Raw genomic sequence first — 18,912 nt, forward strand, 5'->3', positions numbered from 1 at the left:
ACAGGACAGTATAATGTAATGAGACACATGAGGAAATGACCAGTATAACTGATAGGGATGTATGATGGGTGTAATATAAATGAGATACAGGTATATACAGTGTATATAATGTGTGGTGTCACCTCTCTTCCCCAGATCCTCTCTCCCATTGTTACACCACTGAGTACAGGACAGTATAATGTAATGAGACACATGAGGAAATGACCAGTATAACTGATAGGGATGTATGATGGGGTGTAATATAAATGTGATACAGGTATATACAGTGTATATAATGTGTGGTGTCACCTCTCTTCCCCAGATCCTCTCTCCCATTGTTACACCACTGAGTACAGGACAGTATAATGTAATAAGACACATGAGGATATGACCAGTATACAGATGGGGCAGGTCCCATCTTGGCTACCTATGGCGAGAGTTTCGCCAGCTCGCCATGGCGCCCGCCATCGCAATACATTTTAAATGCTTGGCGATTCGCCGTGGCGTCTCCGGATGAGTGCAATACCAGTGATCATCCACCAGATGTCACTTTTGAAAACCTCTTTGCGCATGCGTAAAATTTATGCTGCAGCGCGTGCATGAAGCGCAGGAACTAAAGTAAATAATTTATTGTCCCTGGCAAGCCTAGTCAGCGCCTCTCTCACACCACCGGCACGAGCATGATCCCATCTCTTTGAAGGAGAGGATCATGCTGATGCGGGCGGAGAGGCGCTGCCTTTGTTTAACACGAAGGAGCGTCTCTGACGGACGCTCTTGCGACCCAGTTGCACAGACGTTCCAGTAATGAGATGCTTTTGCGTCTGAGTTGTTATTATGGCAGGGTACTACAGTAAAGTACTTTACTACTATTGTGCTGTGTCCAGCAAGTTGTACTGTTCTATAGATAGTGTACACACTAATAAATAAAATTACATTGCATTGCGTACACAATCATTACATTAAATTATACTGTACTGTATTGTACGTCTCATTGGTTTTTTTTGACAGGTGCTGGCCTTTGGTTAGTACAGTATTGTAGTTTTAACACACATAAAAAATTCCGGTTACCAATAAGGCTCTCTTGGCGTCTAAATTTGCATGGGCGCTTGAGCGTCTGTACTTGTACTATACTGGAGCGGCACGGACGCTAATGCGTCTCAGTATACAGTATGTTCTAACGGTGGCCACATTTTGGTGTTATGACATTCACAGTAAGTTACTGATTCGTATAGGGATCATTTTACTTTTGCACACAGTACGGTTACAGTCATGTACAGTATACAGTGGAACTGTAGATTTAGTAAGCTCGTTGAAGTGATACAATGTCTGTAGTTTCACAGGTTTTACGCTCGCCACAAAATATGTCAAAAAAAGTACTGTAACTTAACACCATGCCAACATGGTTAGTTCATAACCCCACTATCCATGTTGGCATGGAGTGGATTTTAAATAGCGTGGCGAGCGTAGCGAGCCACCGAGCCCCGCAAGGGTACTCAGACGCATGGCGCCATAGTGGCGCCGTGAAACTACAGAAGTACTGTACTGTACAGTTTTTCAGTGGTCATTCAGCTGCTACTGTATACATTGCTGTGCTGTACAGTACCTGTCATGTTTTTAAGACAAGCATGTACAGTACAGTAAATTCACAGTTACTGTAGGAACTGATTGCCATGTCGCACGTGATCAGGGCGCCATTTTTATGTGATAAACTACTCAATGGCAGGCGCGCAGAATGCGACGCTTGTTCCGCACAGGACGCACGTGATCAGGGCGCCATTTTTATTATCAAGATAATAAAAGATGGCTGCACCACGCAGAGCGAGGAGAGCGAGGCCCTTCAGGCGCGGAGAGCTCCTCATCCTGGTTGCTTGGCGGGACAGGCCCCTGGTGACCAACAGAGAGGTGGTGGAGGCATACCAGGAGGCTAGCCAAGCCATCAGGGTGCGCTTCAGGAGGGAGAGAACAGTGAGGGCCCTCCAGCGCAGATGGAGCGACCTGGTCCGTCGGGACCCCCAACTGCTGGACTCCCTAAGGGAATGTAAGTATTATACAGTACGCCAATATGGCGCCGTGCGTCTGAGTCCCACTTGCGGGGGTTAGGTGAAATGAGGGAGATTGCTAGACTAATGAGGGAGATTGCTGCTACAGTATTTCAGGGAGTTTCCTGCAGATTGCAGGAGGGTAGGCAACTATGCTGTACAGTACATGCTTGTTGCCATGGGTGATTTCCTACAGCATTTGTTTTCAATGTGGTCCAGAAGCTGGCTGTACCTGCATATGGAATGCTACAGTACAGTACAGTATGTTACAGTGATTTCCATGAGTACACTATTTCATACTGTATGCAGATACAGCCTCAGTCACATACAGATTATAGGCATGCTGCATATCATTTTATGCCTAGCTGCTGGTGCCCCTAGGCATTCCAAACGCCCTAGAAATTTGCCTAATTTACCTATGCCTAGGGCCGGCATTTGTTTTCAATGTGGTCGTTACATGCCTTTTGCCACATGCTACAGTAGTTTCCTACAGTATTTGTTTTCAATGTGTTCATTACATGCCTGTTGCCATGGGGTGATTACCTGCTACAGTAGTTGTCACCTACCTGCTACAGTAGTTGTCACCAGAGATTTCCTACAGCATTTTGTTTTCATGGTGGTCATTACATGCCTGTTGCCATGGGGTGATTACATGATTCTGTAGTTGGCACAGGATTTCCAACAGTATTTGTTTGCAATGTTGTCATGCTACAGTAGTTGTTTGGCACGAGGGATTGCCTACAGTATTTGTTTTCAATGTGGTCTTTACTGTACATGCCTGTTGCCATGGGCTGATTACATGCTACAGTAGTTGGTTGGCACGAGGGATTGCATACGATATTTGTTTTCAATGTGGTCATTACAGTACAGTACATGCCTGTTGCCATGGGTCATTACATGTCCTTACATTCTCATTGCCATGTTGTACAATATTTGCGTGCATTTTTTCATGGGTACTGTATACTGTAACTGTATACTGTATACTGTATTTTTACAGGTATCAGCAGGATGACGCCGCTGGAGAGGCACCAACACCATTGTAAGTACAGTACTGTACTGTACATTGCAGTGCATACTGTATACAGTACTGTATCCTGCTGTATACACAAAGATGGATTTTGACTTTAAAACATGTGGCATACTGCTCCTGGACTTCCTTGCCAGTGCCAGTTGCAGAGGCGGAACTGCACCATTGTCCAAAGTTCAAATAGGGGAGCCACACAATGAGTCCTGGACTGTGGTGTTTGGGGTGGCAGTTGGTGGGTCTACCCTATCTGATCTTTGGACTCTGCTGCAGTCCTGCAACTGCCACTGGCATGGAAGTCAAGCAACAGAGCATTTTTTCCCTCCTGAAATAGGTCATGTTGGGAGGTACAGTAATGTACAGTATGCATGTGGTGTCATACTGTAACACATACAATACAGGTGTGTTACAAAATTTCCTATTTTTGGTTTGCTTTTCCACAGTCCCACCAAGTCAACGGAGCCCGCGGCGGCGTTCGCGCGCACCCACTTCCGAGGAGGAGAGCAGCACCACCCCGGAGGAGGAGGCAGGACACAGCACAGATGGTAAGTACTGTATTGGACTGTATAACACCAGTGTTCCCATGTTCCCGCCATGTGTGCCGAATAATATCATACTTGTGGGCCCGACATGTGTACTGCGTAACACCTGTGGGACCACCATGTGAACCCTATAACACTTGTGGGACCCACATGTGTGCCATGCGGTATAACACCTGGTGTACCTTATACCATCTGGGGTCCAAAGAAGTTACTGTAGTCCATCAAGTTCAACCAACTGAACTGTACGGGACAGTATCTACAGTAACTTGTAACTCATTAGTTACAAGTTACTGTAGATACTGTCCACTACAGTTCAGTTGGTTGACTTAAGTAAAACATACAGTACAGTATCTACAGTACTGTATGGTCCAGTACAGTACATTACTGTACTGAATGTTTACTGTATTTTGTCTTTTTTTCTGTTGCAGTGTCTGAAACTGTCCCCACCGCCCTGGACGCCCGGGAGGGGCCGCCGCAGCAGCAGCAGCAGCAGACGGGAACCAGCGCGGATTGTAAGTATTGGACTGTATAACATCAGGGCTCCCGCCACGTGTTCCGGAAAGTACTGTACTGTACGTGTAGGTCCACCCTGTAACATACAGTAGTACTCTACCTGTACTGTTGTGCAGTAATTCAGGCTGAAAAAAAGAAGTTACTGTAGTCCATCAAGTTCAACCAACTGAACTGTACGGGACGGTATCTACAGTAACTTGTAACTCATTAGTTACAAGTTACTGTAGATACTGTCCACTACAGTTCAGTTGGTTGACTTAAGTAAAACATACAGTACAGTATCTACAGTACTGTATGGTCCAGTACAGTACATTACTGTACTGAATGTTTACTGTATTTTGTCTTTTTTTCTGTTGCAGTGTCTGAAACTGTCCCCACCGCCCTGGACGCCCAGGAGGGGCCGCCGCAGCAGCAGCAGCAGACGGGAACCAGCGCGGATTGTAAGTATTGGACTGTATAACATCAGGGCTCCCGCCACGTGTTCCGGAAAGTACTGTACTGTACGTGTAGGTCCACCCTGTAACATACAGTAGTACTCTACCTGTACTGTTGTGCAGTAATTCAGGCTGAAAAAAAGAAGTTACTGTAGTCCATCAAGTTCAACCAACTGAACTTTACGGGACGGTATCTACAGTAACTTGTAACTCATTAGTTACAAGTTACTGTAGATACTGTCCACTACAGTTCAGTTGGTTGACTTAAGTAAAACATACAGTACAGTATCTACAGTACTGTATGGTCCAGTACAGTACATTACTGTACTGAATGTTTACTGTATTTTGTCTTTTTTTCTGTTGCAGTGTCTGAAACTGTCCCCACCGCCCTGGACGCCCAGGAGGGGCCGCCGCAGCAGCAGCAGCAGACGGGAACCAGCGCGGATTGTAAGTATTGGACTGTATAACATCAGGGCTCCCGCCACGTGTTCCGGAAAGTACTGTACTGTACGTGTAGGTCCACCCTGTAACATACAGTAGTACTCTACCTGTACTGTTGTGCAGTAATTCAGGCTGAAAAAAAGAAGTTACTGTAGTCCATCAAGTTCAAACAACTGAACTTTACGGGACGGTATCTACAGTAACTTGTAACTCATTAGTTACAAGTTACTGTAGATACTGTCCACTACAGTTCAGTTGGTTGACTTAAGTAAAACATACAGTACAGTATCTACAGTACTGTATGGTCCAGTACAGTACATTACTGTACTGAATGTTTACTGTATTTTGTCTTTTTTTCTGTTGCAGTGTCTGAAACTGTCCCCACCGCCCTGGACGCCCGGGAGGGGCCGCCGCAGCAGCAGCAGACGGGAACCAGCGCGGATTGTAAGTATTGGACTGTATAACATCAGGGCTCCCGCCACGTGTTCCGGAAAGTACTGTACTGTACGTGTAGGTCCACCCTGTAACATACAGTAGTACTCTACCTGTACTGTTGTGCAGTAATTCAGGCTGAAAAAAAGAAGTTACTGTAGTCCATCAAGTTCAACCAACTGAACTGTACGGGACGGTATCTACAGTAACTTGTAACTCATTAGTTACAAGTTACTGTAGATACTGTCCACTACAGTTCAGTTGGTTGACTTAAGTAAAACATACAGTACAGTATCTACAGTACTGTATGGTCCAGTACAGTACATTACTGTACTGAATGTTTACTGTATTTTGTCTTTTTTTCTGTTGCAGTGTCTGAAACTGTCCCCACCGCCCTGGACGCCCGGGAGGGGCCGCCGCAGCAGCAGCAGCAGACGGGAACCAGCGCGGATTGTAAGTATTGGACTGTATAACATCAGGGCTCCCGCCACGTGTTCCGGAAAGTACTGTACTGTACGTGTAGGTCCACCCTGTAACATACAGTAGTACTCTACCTGTACTGTTGTGCAGTAATTCAGGCTGAAAAAAAGAAGTTACTGTAGTCCATCAAGTTCAACCAACTGAACTGTACGGGACGGTATCTACAGTAACTTGTAACTCATTAGTTACAAGTTACTGTAGATACTGTCCACTACAGTTCAGTTGGTTGACTTAAGTAAAACATACAGTACAGTATCTACAGTACTGTATGGTCCAGTACAGTACATTACTGTACTGAATGTTTACTGTATTTTGTCTTTTTTTCTGTTGCAGTGTCTGAAACTGTCCCCACCGCCCTGGACGCCCGGGAGGGGCCGCCGCAGCAGCAGCAGCAGACGGGAACCAGCGCGGATTGTAAGTATTGGACTGTATAACATCAGGGCTCCCGCCACGTGTTCCGGAAAGTACTGTACTGTACGTGTAGGTCCACCCTGTAACATACAGTAGTACTCTACCTGTACTGTTGTGCAGTAATTCAGGCTGAAAAAAAGAAGTTACTGTAGTCCATCAAGTTCAACCAACTGAACTGTACGGGACGGTATCTACAGTAACTTGTAACTCATTAGTTACAAGTTACTGTAGATACTGTCCACTACAGTTCAGTTGGTTGACTTAAGTAAAACATACAGTACAGTATCTACAGTACTGTATGGTCCAGTACAGTACATTACTGTACTGAATGTTTACTGTATTTTGTCTTTTTTTCTGTTGCAGTGTCTGAAACTGTCCCCACCGCCCTGGACGCCCGGGAGGGGCCGCCGCAGCAGCAGCAGCAGCAGACGGGAACCAGCGCGGATTGTAAGTATTGGACTGTATAACATCAGGGCTCCCGCCACGTGTTCCGGAAAGTACTGTACTGTACGTGTAGGTCCACCCTGTAACATACAGTAGTACTCTACCTGTACTGTTGTGCAGTAATTCAGGCTGAAAAAAAGAAGTTACTGTAGTCCATCAAGTTCAACCAACTGAACTTTACGGGACGGTATCTACAGTAACTTGTAACTCATTAGTTACAAGTTACTGTAGATACTGTCCACTACAGTTCAGTTGGTTGACTTAAGTAAAACATACAGTACAGTATCTACAGTACTGTATGGTCCAGTACAGTACATTACTGTACTGAATGTTTACTGTATTTTGTCTTTTTTTCTGTTGCAGTGTCTGAAACTGTCCCCACCGCCCTGGACGCCCGGGAGGGGCCGCCGCAGCAGCAGCAGCAGCAGACGGGAACCAGCGCGGATTGTAAGTATTGGACTGTATAACATCAGGGCTCCCGCCACGTGTTCCGGAAAGTACTGTACTGTACGTGTAGGTCCACCCTGTAACATACAGTAGTACTCTACCTGTACTGTTGTGCAGTAATTCAGGCTGAAAAAAAGAAGTTACTGTAGTCCATCAAGTTCAACCAACTGAACTTTACGGGACGGTATCTACAGTAACTTGTAACTCATTAGTTACAAGTTACTGTAGATACTGTCCACTACAGTTCAGTTGGTTGACTTAAGTAAAACATACAGTACAGTATCTACAGTACTGTATGGTCCAGTACAGTACATTACTGTACTGAATATTTACTGTATTTTGTCTTTTTCTTTTAGTTGCGCCAGCTGAAAGCTGCCCCACCACCCAGGAGCAGCAGCAGAGCAGCGACAGCTCAGATAGTGGTAATCATTGTTATTGTTACGCTCACTATTTTCCTACAGTATACAGTAATACTGTATTACTGTTACTGTATTACATTATTTGCTTATTTGACACTACTTGATACTGTCTCTTTTACACACAGGACGCCTGGTCATTGACACAGAGGAAGAGGAAGCGGAGGAGTGGGAGACGCCGGGAACCAGCGCGGATGGTAAGTATTGTACTGTAGAACACCAGTGTTCCCGCCATGTGTGCTGAATAATATCATACTGTACTTGTGGGCCCGACATGTGTACTGCGTAACACCTGTGGGACCACCATGTGAACCCTATAACACTTGTGGGACCCACATGTGTGCCATGCGGTATAACACCTGGTGTACCTTATACCATTTACTGTATGGTACAGTATCTTTACTGTATTTTGTCTTTTTTTTCTGTTGCAGTGTCTGAAACTGTCCCCACCGCCCTGGACGCCCGGGTGGGGCCGCAGCAGCAGCAGCCGGGAACCAGCGCGGATTGTAAGTATTGGACTGTATAACATCAGGGCTCCCGCCACGTGTACCGGAAAGTACTGTACGTGTAGGTCCACCCTGTAACATACAGTAGTACTCTACCTGTACTGTTGTGCAGTAATTCAGGCTGAAAAAAAAGAAGTTACTGTAGTCCATCAAGTTCAACCAACTGAACTGTACGGGACGGTATCTACAGTAACTTGTAACTCATTAGTTACAAGTTACTGTAGATATTGTCCACTACAGTTCAGTTGGTTGACTTAAGTAAAACATACAGTACAGTATCTACAGTACTGTATGGTCCAGTACAGTACATTACTGTACTGAATGTTTACTGTATTTTGTCTTTTTTTCTGTTGCAGTGTCTGAAACTGTCCCCACCGCCCTGGACGCCCGGGAGGGGCCGCCGCAGCAGCAGCCGCAGCAGCAGCAGACGGGAACCAGCGCGGATTGTAAGTATTGGACTGTATAACATCAGGGCTCCCGCCACGTGTTCCGGAAAGTACTGTACTGTACGTGTAGGTCCACCCTGTAACATACAGTAGTACTCTACCTGTACTGTTGTGCAGTAATTCAGGCTGAAAAAAAAGAAGTTACTGTAGTCCATCAAGTTCAACCAACTGAACTGTACGGGACGGTATCTACAGTAACTTGTAACTCATTAGTTACAAGTTACTGTAGATATTGTCCACTACAGTTCAGTTGGTTGACTTAAGTAAAACATACAGTACAGTATCTACAGTACTGTATGGTCCAGTACAGTACATTACTGTACTGAATGTTTACTGTATTTTGTCTTTTTTTCTGTTGCAGTGTCTGAAACTGTCCCCACCGCCCTGGACGCCCGGGAGGGGCCGCCGCAGCAGCAGCAGCAGCAGACGGGAACCAGCGCGGATTGTAAGTATTGGACTGTATAACATCAGGGCTCCCGCCACGTGTTCCGGAAAGTACTGTACTGTACGTGTAGGTCCACCCTGTAACATACAGTAGTACTCTACAGTAATTCAGTACAGAATTTCTATTCCTCCAGCCTCAGTACAGTAGATGGCCGTGTGTCCCAAGTACTGTATACAGTTGGCATGTTAGTGAACAAAGGCCTGTTACAGTATTTGTACCGTATAACAACTGGGGTCCAACCATTTACTCTACTGTATGTTTATTTAGTCTTTTTATTTACAGTTACAACATCCCAAAGCGTCCCCACCACCCATATGACCCTCCGCCCCCGACGCCGCAGAAGCAGTGCACCCTCTCCCTCCGGCCCATCAACAGCTGGTAAGTACTGTACTGTACATTACTCCTGATTTCATCTGGGACAGACGGCAGGGGTGATACTGTACATAGACAACGGGGACACTGACAGGAAACAGGTGCCAAACAGTCTGTATGACCTAACCTCTCCTGCCAGCGCAGCGACCGTGACACATCCAGAAGCCGCGTCCAGAATACATTTACTGTAGGTGACCAGAATTGTGTTGCAATTGTCACGGTTACACTACTGAATACTGTATGTGTTCTGGATACTGTACAGTACAGTATGTTTCAAACTAACCTCTTTTTCTGTTCTTTTCCGCAGTTCCACCCACCCAGACGACCCTCCGCCACCGCCGCCGCAGGACCACTGAGCCATCCCCCTCCAGGCCATTGGCAGCTGGTAAGTACTGTACAGTACTCTGATTTCATCTGGGACAGAGACAGCAGGGGTGATGCACAGACAATGGGGGCACTGACAGGAAACTACTGTACATGGTTTATACTATCCATACGACTTCCGCTCTCCTCCCAGCACGACGGCCGTGACACATCCAGATGCTAAGGCCAGAATAGATTTTGTTTACCATAATTGTGGTGCAACTGTCATTTACTGTACAGTACTGATAACGCAGATATTTATCTGATAAGATTAGATATGATTGATAACCCAAAGTTGTATTTATTTACCTTATTACCTTTAAATATAACGGCAACGCTGAAATGATTGCACACCCACACAACCTTGTTATAAAATGTATGACAATGCTTTATTTAAAGAATAGCTTCATTACAGGTATTTGCAAATGCAGACTAACACAAGAAACATAAAACTGACTAGCTAATACTTAAACAGTAATTCTAAATCAAATCAAAATGGACACCTTTCAAGGACAGTGATCAGCCATGATTAAACCTCCTTCATAATTACCTCCAGCCCCCCGTGCTTGCTGGTTCTTCCTCAACTGCCTTCCCCCTCCTTCTATAACTCTGATATTTAAGCCTTAATCACATTAATTAATTAATTACTCATAAGCATTGAGTCTTATTGGAAAGCTCTGCTTTCAATCATGATGTCATAATTAACCCAACACCCAACTTCAGTGGCCTTGTGGGTCTACGCATGTGTGGCCTTGTTCCCATATTATTCAGTTTGTGGAGACTACTGTACAGTAGCTTTCTGTCCTTGCTACATTATACTGTCAACATCACATTCTTACTGTAAGCTTCTAAAACCAAAAACAATTCTCTATAACAAATCACTTTTATAGCACTGTTCTGAATGATCAGCCATTTTATAATGTTATTATGCAAGTCATGGTTCAACAAAATGGCTGCAGTTTCTGACATACTGTATTATAACTGTTTAGCGCAAAGGGAAGGCCTCATACGCAGTGAATAGTACAGTACATTGTGCAACAAGCTAAAGTCATCTGCAGCAATAATAGCAGCAGTCAGGAAAACAGAATATAATAAAAGCATAGATTTATTGATTCGTTGATTTTCTGTATTATCAGTACACATTACTGAACATGTGTCCTGAATACTGTACAGTACAATACAGTACTTTAACCTACATTTTTTTCCTTTGCTTTTTTCACAGGTAACCTTGACCGTGAAAGGCTGCGTGCCCTGTGGCCCATATTTCACCATATGGTGCATATGGTGTGCAGAGCTGTGTGGGACAGCCAAACTCCCCCAGAGGACCCATTGTCTAGAGGTAAATCATACTGCACTGTTTCTCTTCACCATGCTGGAAAGGGATATACAGTACTGTACAGTAGGAGTCATTATTTCAAATGACTTAAAGGCAGGAAAGCAATAGTACAGTAGCAAAGCAATGATGAAGGCTAGTCAGATGCTTAGTTGCATAGGGAGAGGAATCAGTAGCCGAAAAAAGAAGAGGGAACAGAGAAGGGAAAGGGGGTACATGATAGAAATCTTTAAATATACTGTATCAAGGGTTTGAACATACTGTAGTAAGTAGGGAAATTTTCTTCACACGAAAAGAAGTTATACTGTAGAACATGAGGACATGCACTGAAACTGGAGGGAGGTACTGTAGGTACTGTACAGGTAAGGGGGGTTACTCCGTGTTGAGTTAGTGCATGCTCGCACAACCTATTAATTTGATTATTCCCTGATTTAAACAGGTTAGGTAGACCCCAGATTTTAATCAAGTACAGGGGTGCTGTTCCCTACAGCATTAGGTACATGTTTCAAGGCAGGAGAAGGAAAAGGCTGTCTGGGGGAACGCACTGAAAAAATGTTTATTAAAATGTAACTTTTATTAATTTTATTTTTAATATTCCCTATCTTACAATATCGAGGGGTAAGATAGGGAATATTCAAAATAAAATTAATAAAATGTACTGTACAGGTCAAATGTTAGAAAGAATTACTTCACAGAAAGGGTAGTGGATAAGTGGAATAGCCTCCCATCAGAGGTGGTAGAGGCCAAGGGGGGTATTCAATGTTAGGGGCACGGCTGTCGAGCTAGCGCGACAGCCGTGCCCCTGTCCCGTTCTCGGTGAGCTCGCCTGGAGCTCGGCAGTCGGGATTCAATGTCCCGGCCGCCGAGCGTCGAGAAGGGGGCGTGGCCACGAGTTGCGGCCGGGAAGTGACAAGCTGCAGCCGGCAGCTCGTCACTTCCCGGCTGTTCTCGGCAGAACGAGCCCGACAGCTAGAGATGTCGGGCTTGTTCTGGCAGGAAACCCTGTTCAATGCTGTCGGGGAAGACAGCATTGAATAGGGCCCGTCGAGCATCTCCCCCACGGGAGATGCTCAACGGAGATTGAATATCCCCCTAAGACGGTAGAACATTTTAAACATGCTTGGGATAGGCTTATGAATATCCTTACAAAGAAATAAGGATTAAAAAGGGTTAAGATGACCTGAAGGATAAATAAGGGCCAGACTAGATGGGGCAAATGGTTCTTACAGTATCTGCCGTCAAATTCTACTACAGTACAGTACAGTATATGTTTCTACAGTTACTGTATTTATCTTAAAGTAGGGTTTTAGTTACTGTATCGTAATACTGTACTACAGTATCCCTTTTTTCCCCCCACAGAAAACCTCAGGAGGACCTTATTGAACATTGAAATGGTTCTCCACCAATTGGTGGACCAATTATTTATTGGCGCCTTCCGCCAGCTTTAGTTTTTTTTTTTTTTTTTTTTAATAAAGTTACAAACGTTCAATACTGTAGTTTTGGCTCTTTCTTTATTAACGGAAGATGATTTGGGATACAATCAGTGGGGAAAGGGAAACGAGGTACTGTACTGTAGAGTAACGAACAATACAAAAGATACTGTAAAGATACTGTACAAACAAACACGAACAACATCAATTTTTTAATTATAATTTTTTTATTTTTTAAGGGGGGGACAGGGTGGTCAATTACAGTACACTTTTATTGACAGCAAGCAGAGGGATGACAAGAGATACAGTCGAATCAGTGGGGAAGAGGTAACAAGATGCAGTACAGCACAGAGGAAAAAAACAATGCTAACATCACACACTCCTTTTTTTTTTTCTTTTTATTAATTTTTTTTATTTTTGCTTTTTGTATACAGTATATATATTTTTTTTATAATTGTTTGGGGTGGGTGTGTAGGAACAGCATCACACACACATGGTAAACAGACCAGTGAAGAGAAATACTGTACTGTAGGGTGGGGTGAGGTGTGTGGGGGTGTGTGGGGGGGTTGTATTTTTTTATCCTTTTTTTGTGGGGGTACAGTAGTTTGTAACACTGACACACACAGAGGACAGATCGGTGAAGGAAAATAGCAGATGTTGGATGCACGGCGCCAAAATGGACTCAGCTGCAACTGGAAAGAAACACTTTTATTGACAGCACATGGTATACTAGGGATACAGTACAGTCGAATCAGTGGGGGAAGAGGTAACAAGATGCAGTACAGCACAGAGGAAAAAAACAATGCTAACATCACACACTCCTTTTTTTTTTTCTTTTTATTAATTTTTTTTATTTTTGCTTTTTGTATACAGTATATATATATTTTTTATATTTGTTTGGGGTGGGTGTGTAGGAACAGCATCACACACACATGGTAAACAGACCAGTGAAGAGAAATACTGTACTGTAGGGTGGGGTGAGGTGTGTGGGGGTGTGTGGGGGGGTTGTATTTTTTTATCCTTTTTTTGTGGGGGTACAGTAGTTTGTAACACTGACACACACAGAGGACAGATCGGTGAAGGAAAATAGCAGATGTTGGATGCACGGCGCCAAAATGGACTCAGCTGCAACTGGAAAGAAACACTTTTATTGACAGCACATGGTATACTAGGGATACAGTACAGTCGAATCAGTGGGGGAAGAGGTAACAAGATGCAGTACAGCACAGAGGAAAAAAACAATGCTAACATCACACACTCCTTTTTTTTTTTTCTTTTTATTAATTTTTTTTTTTTTTGCTTTTTGTATACAGTATATATATTTTTTTTATATTTGTTTGGGGTGGGTGTGTAGGAACAGCATCACACACACATGGTAAACAGACCAGTGAAGAGAAATACTGTACTGTAGGGTGGGGTGAGGTGTGTGGGGGTGTGTGGGGGGGTTGTATTTTTTTATCCTTTTTTTGTGGGGGTACAGTAGTTTGTAACACTGACACACACAGAGGACAGATCGGTGAAGGAAAATAGCAGATGTTGGATGCACAGCGCCAAAATGGACTCAGCTGCAACTGGAAAGAAACACTTTTATTGACAGCACATGGTATACTAGGGATACAGTACAGTCGAATCAGTGGGGGAAGAGGTAACAAGATGCAGTACAGCACAGAGGAAAAAAACAATGCTAACATCACACACTCCTTTTTTTTTCTTTTTATTATTTTTTTTTCTTTTTGCTTTTTGTATTTTTTTAATATTATTTTTGATTTTTTATGTTTTTATTTTTATTATGTTTTGTTTTACTGTACAGTACAGTAGGTTTATTTTTGCAGGGGGTTAGGAACAGTGACACACACACGGAAAATAGATGGGTAAAAGGAAATACTGTACCGTATGGTGTGGTTGAAGTTCATCACCAAGTTGTGTACAAGAGAGGACAAACTCTGGGCAATGGTGTTACTGTAGGCAATGGTGGTAAAGGTGGTAAATGATTGAGACGGACCCACGGTGTTAACCTCTTCATCCGTAGTAGTCCATTGATTGTATTGACTATCTTGGTTTTATGGTGCTCCTGAAGTACAATCTTTTTGCCACATCTTGTAATGATGTCTTTGGTCAAATTACTTGGCAGTGCAAATTTCCCAGCCTTGCCATAGTAGTTGACACGATTTGCCCATGTCAAATAGACTTCAAATGGCACATGCTCTTGGAAAAGAAATTGTGCATATCTGTTGAGTTTTTGATCTGCTTTTCCATAAAGCACGTTCTCAGTTTCTGCCGTGATGTCAGTAAGGGGAATATCGGGCAGAAGAGGACCATGAATTTCCCTGGGTTTCAACACTGCAGGGGTGCTGCACTGAATGGGTTGTCGAGGAAGCTGCAAAGTTACTTCATCAAAGTTCACCACTGGATGTGCTGGTGAAGACAGTTGTTCATGTGTGTTGAAGTCCATTCTGCTGTCCACTTCACCGGGTGCATCCACTTCACCGGGTGCATCCACCTCGCCGCCAGCATCCACTTCGCAGAGTGCATCCAGTTCGCCGAATGCATCCACTTCGCCTGGTCCATCCAATTCACAGAGTTCGCCGAGTGCATCCAGTTCGCCAAATGCATCCACTTCACCCGATCCTTCCAATTCGCAGAGTGCACCCGATCCTTCCAATTCGCAGATTGCACCCAGTCTGCCAGGTCCATCCTCAATGTGACATACAGGCACATCTACTCCATGCGTTTGTGGTGTGTGTTTCTTCATTGCGTTGCCGATGGCGTCCTTCACCGCTTCGATGAGGGCGTCCTTCACTGATTCGATGAGGGCATCCTGCATTGATCCGATGGTGTCCTTCAAGGCATTTTTCAGCACAGCATTTTCTATCTCCAGCCGATGTACCTTCGCTTGAAGGTCCTGTGCTCCATGGTCATCTTGCAGGTTGTCCGTCATCTTCCCCAATTCTTTTGCTCCAGAAAGATTGGCAAAATCAAGCTTTCTTCTTGGTGAAGAATGTATTTGCTGACCTGGGTTTGAAACAAAATTTAAAACCAAACAATCTTCATTTACATTATTACCCACTGTCTGTAACAGGGTTTCAGCCATGCTGAGCACTGGCACATGTTCAGGCACTTCAGTCTCCTTCTGGGATGGGCCAGCTTCATTACCCACCGCCTGTACCAGGGTTTGATCCATGCTGAGCACTGGTACATATCCAGCCACTTGAGTCTCCTTCTGGGATGGGCCAGCTTCATTATCTGCAATAAATAACTGCACATTGTTAACTTGATTCAAAACACCACCAAAGAGTTGCAAACAACCATTCTTGGCCTTGGCATTTTTCCTTGGCTTCACAGGTACATTCTCTTTTTGGGCATTCTTCTTTGTCTTTTTGGGTGGATGTTGCGGAGCCATTGCAGCCAAAGACAATTGTCTTTTGGTGGGACGTGCACTGCGTTTTCCATAGAAGGTTCCACTTGGTACGCTCATTGTTGTTTGTCTACAAAAAAATATAATAAAACATTAAATTGTGTACAGTAAACAGGAAAGCATGTTAAGCACAATACTGTACATTATGGTTAAAATACAATAACATCTAATCATGTTCACAACAGTTTAAACTTTTATGTCCAACGTCTAGTCAGGCTGAACAGCCAGAGCACTACAGTACCAAAGTCAGCCATTTTAAAATCATGTGTATCACTGCAATAAAAAATGCTACAGTATGTTAAACAGTTTCAAAAAATTATTTACAATGGTTCAACCACAGTGTTTGACTCCACCCCAACCCAAAATAATAAATAAGCTTCTAGTGCGTCTCATTTGCAAGTGACTCTCCTTTCCTTTGCAAATGAGTCTCCTTTGTAAGTGAGTCACATTCGCAAGTGAGTCTCATTTGCAGGTAAATTCATTTGCAGATGAGTCTCATTTGCAAGTGTCTTTCAGACTCGTGGGAAAGCAGACTCCTGGGCGTCCCAGGAAAGCCACCTGGCTACGGTACTGGCTGGGCTTGCGTCCTATTTGCTATTGCGACCGAAGCGCCGGGAGAAGGGAGCGTGCTGCAAGGGGTCCGTGCTTTACGTACATGGCACGCTGGATACCGCTCGAGCGAGTTTCACTCGGGAGCTTACGAAATGGCGCCAAAAGCCGTGCAGACACGTGGCCAGGCCACGGAGGGAATCACGGAGTTACAGCAAACTGGCTACGGTACTGGCTGGGCTTGCGTCCTATTTGCTATTGCGACCGAAGCGCCGGGAGAAGGGAGCGTGCTGCAATGGGTCCGTGCTTTACGTACATGGCACGCTCGATACCGCTCGAGCGAGTTTCACTCGGGAGCTTAGGAAATGGCGCCAAAAGCCGTGCAGACACGTGGCCAGGCCACGGAGGGAATCACGGAGTTATAGCTAACTGGCTACGGTACTGGCTGGGCTTGCGTCCTATTTGCTATTGCGACCGAAGCGCCGGGAGAAGGGAGCGTGCTGCAATGGGTCCGTGCTTTACGTACATGGCACGCTCGATACCGCTCGAGCGAGTTTCACTCGGGAGCTTAGGAAATGGCGCCAAAAGCCGTGCAGACACGTGGCCAGGCCACGGAGGGATTCACGGAGTTACAGCTAACTGGCTACGGTACTGGCTGGGCTTGCGTCCCATTTGCTATTGCGACCGAAGCGCCGGGAGAAGGGAGCGTGCTTTACGGACTAACTAAGGCAAAGCTTTTATCTGGCTACGAGCGTCTCAGTATGCTACAGTAATACAGGGCAAAGTTACGCTATTTTAATATAGAAATCATTAAAGAGATAGAAAAAGATTTACCGTTCAGGTACTTTTGCAACAAGCAGTTGAAATGAGCTGGATTCCGTGAGGCCAGCAACGATTTCAAATGCAGGAATTCAAGCAGAAGTACAGAAACAGTAGCACGAAACTTCAGCGAGTTGTGAGAGGAGCCGGACAGCAAGTCTGCAAACAAAGAAACAGGTTTGCTGACTGGTAGCTGGCGTCCCTGTGAGCGCTCTTTTTATCTGATTCAAACAAAGGAAATTTTTTCCGCCAAAAGCAGATCCTGTGATTGGATTATGGAAATGTTACCGCCCACAACATATCCGCAGAGGCCAATCCCAGGATCTGCTTTGGGCGGCAAAAACTTCCTTTGTTTGAATCAGATAAAAAGGGAGTCTCACCAGCATATCTGGTTCCTTCGTAGCAGGCTTCCGAACTGCTCACTAGACTTGCTTTCCAGACTGTCTCCACTTAGAAAATCTCACTGCAACTGTTCACGTACCAAAGAATACTGCACTTGAAATCGTTGCTGGCCTCACGGAATCCAGCTCATTTCAACTGCTTGTTGCAAAAGTACCTGAACGGTAAATCTTTTTCTATCTCTTTAATGATTTCTATATTAAAATAGCGTAACTTTGCCCTGTATTACTGTAGCATACTGAGACGCTCGTAGCCAGATAAAAGCTTTGCCTTAGTTAGTCCGTAAAGCACGCTCCCTTCTCCCGGCGCTTCGGTCGCAATAGCAAATAGGACGCAAGCCCAGCCAGTACCGTAGCCAGTTAGCTGTAACTCCGTGATTCCCTCCGTGGCCTGGCCACGTGTCTGCACGGCTTTTGGCGCCATTTCGTAAGCTCCCGAGTGAAACTCGCTCGAGCGGTATCCAGCGTGCCATGTACGTAAAGCACGGACCCCTTGCAGCACGCTCCCTTCTCCCGGCGCTTCGGTCGCAATAGCAAATAGGACGCAAGCCCAGCCAGTACCGTAGCCAGTTAGCTGCAACTCCGTGATTCCCTCCGTGGCCTGGCCACGTGTCTGCACTGCTTTTGGCGCCATTTCGTAAGCTCCCGAGTGAAACTCGCTCGAGCGGTATCCAGCGTGCCATGTACGTAAAGCACGGACCCATTGCAGCACGCTCCCTTCTCCCGGCGCTTCGGTCGCAATAGCAAATAGGACGCAAGCCCAGCCAGTACCGTAGCCAGTTAGCTGTAACTCCGTGATTCCCTCCGTGGCCTGGCCACGTGTCTGCACGGCTTTTGGCGCCATTTCGTAAGCTCCCGAGTGAAACTCGCTCGAGCGGTATCCAGCGTGCCATGTACGTAAAGCACGGACCCATTGCAGCACGCTCCCTTCTCCCGGCGCTTCGGTCGCAATAGCAAATAGGACGCAAGCCCAGCCAGTACCGTAGCCAGTTAGCTGTAACTCCGTGATTCCCTCCGTGGCCTGGCCACGTGTCTGCACGGCTTTTGGCGCCATTTCGTAAGCTCCCGAGTGAAACTCGCTCGAGCGGTATCCAGCGTGCCATGTACGTAAAGCACGGACCCCTTGCAGCACGCTCCCTTCTCCCGGCGCTTCGGTCGCAATAGCAAATAGGACGCAAGCCCAGCCAGTACCGTAGCCAGTTAGCTGTAACTCCGTGATTCCCTCCGTGGCCTG

At 45.3% G+C, this 18,912-nt stretch overlaps 1 protein-coding gene and 1 long non-coding RNA gene across 2 annotated transcripts in view; one reads left to right on the forward strand and one right to left on the reverse strand.

Annotated features, from left to right (window-relative positions):
- LOC146036347 (saoe class I histocompatibility antigen, A alpha chain-like) overlaps positions 1 to 18,912 on the reverse strand; it is a 243,857-nt gene that overhangs the window by 73,220 nt on the left and 151,725 nt on the right. The gene's annotated exons all lie outside the window — the stretch shown is intronic.
- Positions 8,986 to 12,480, forward strand: LOC146036350 (uncharacterized). Its single transcript, XR_014460802.1, has 4 exons — positions 8,986 to 9,377; positions 9,679 to 9,756; positions 10,957 to 11,073; positions 12,427 to 12,480. It is a non-coding gene; the product is annotated as an uncharacterized LOC146036350 (long non-coding RNA).

Source organism: Crinia signifera, chromosome 9 (genome assembly GCF_055691185.1).
Source record: "Crinia signifera chromosome 9, ASM5569118v1, whole genome shotgun sequence".
In the NCBI taxonomy this organism is placed as follows: domain Eukaryota; kingdom Metazoa; phylum Chordata; class Amphibia; order Anura; family Myobatrachidae; genus Crinia; species Crinia signifera.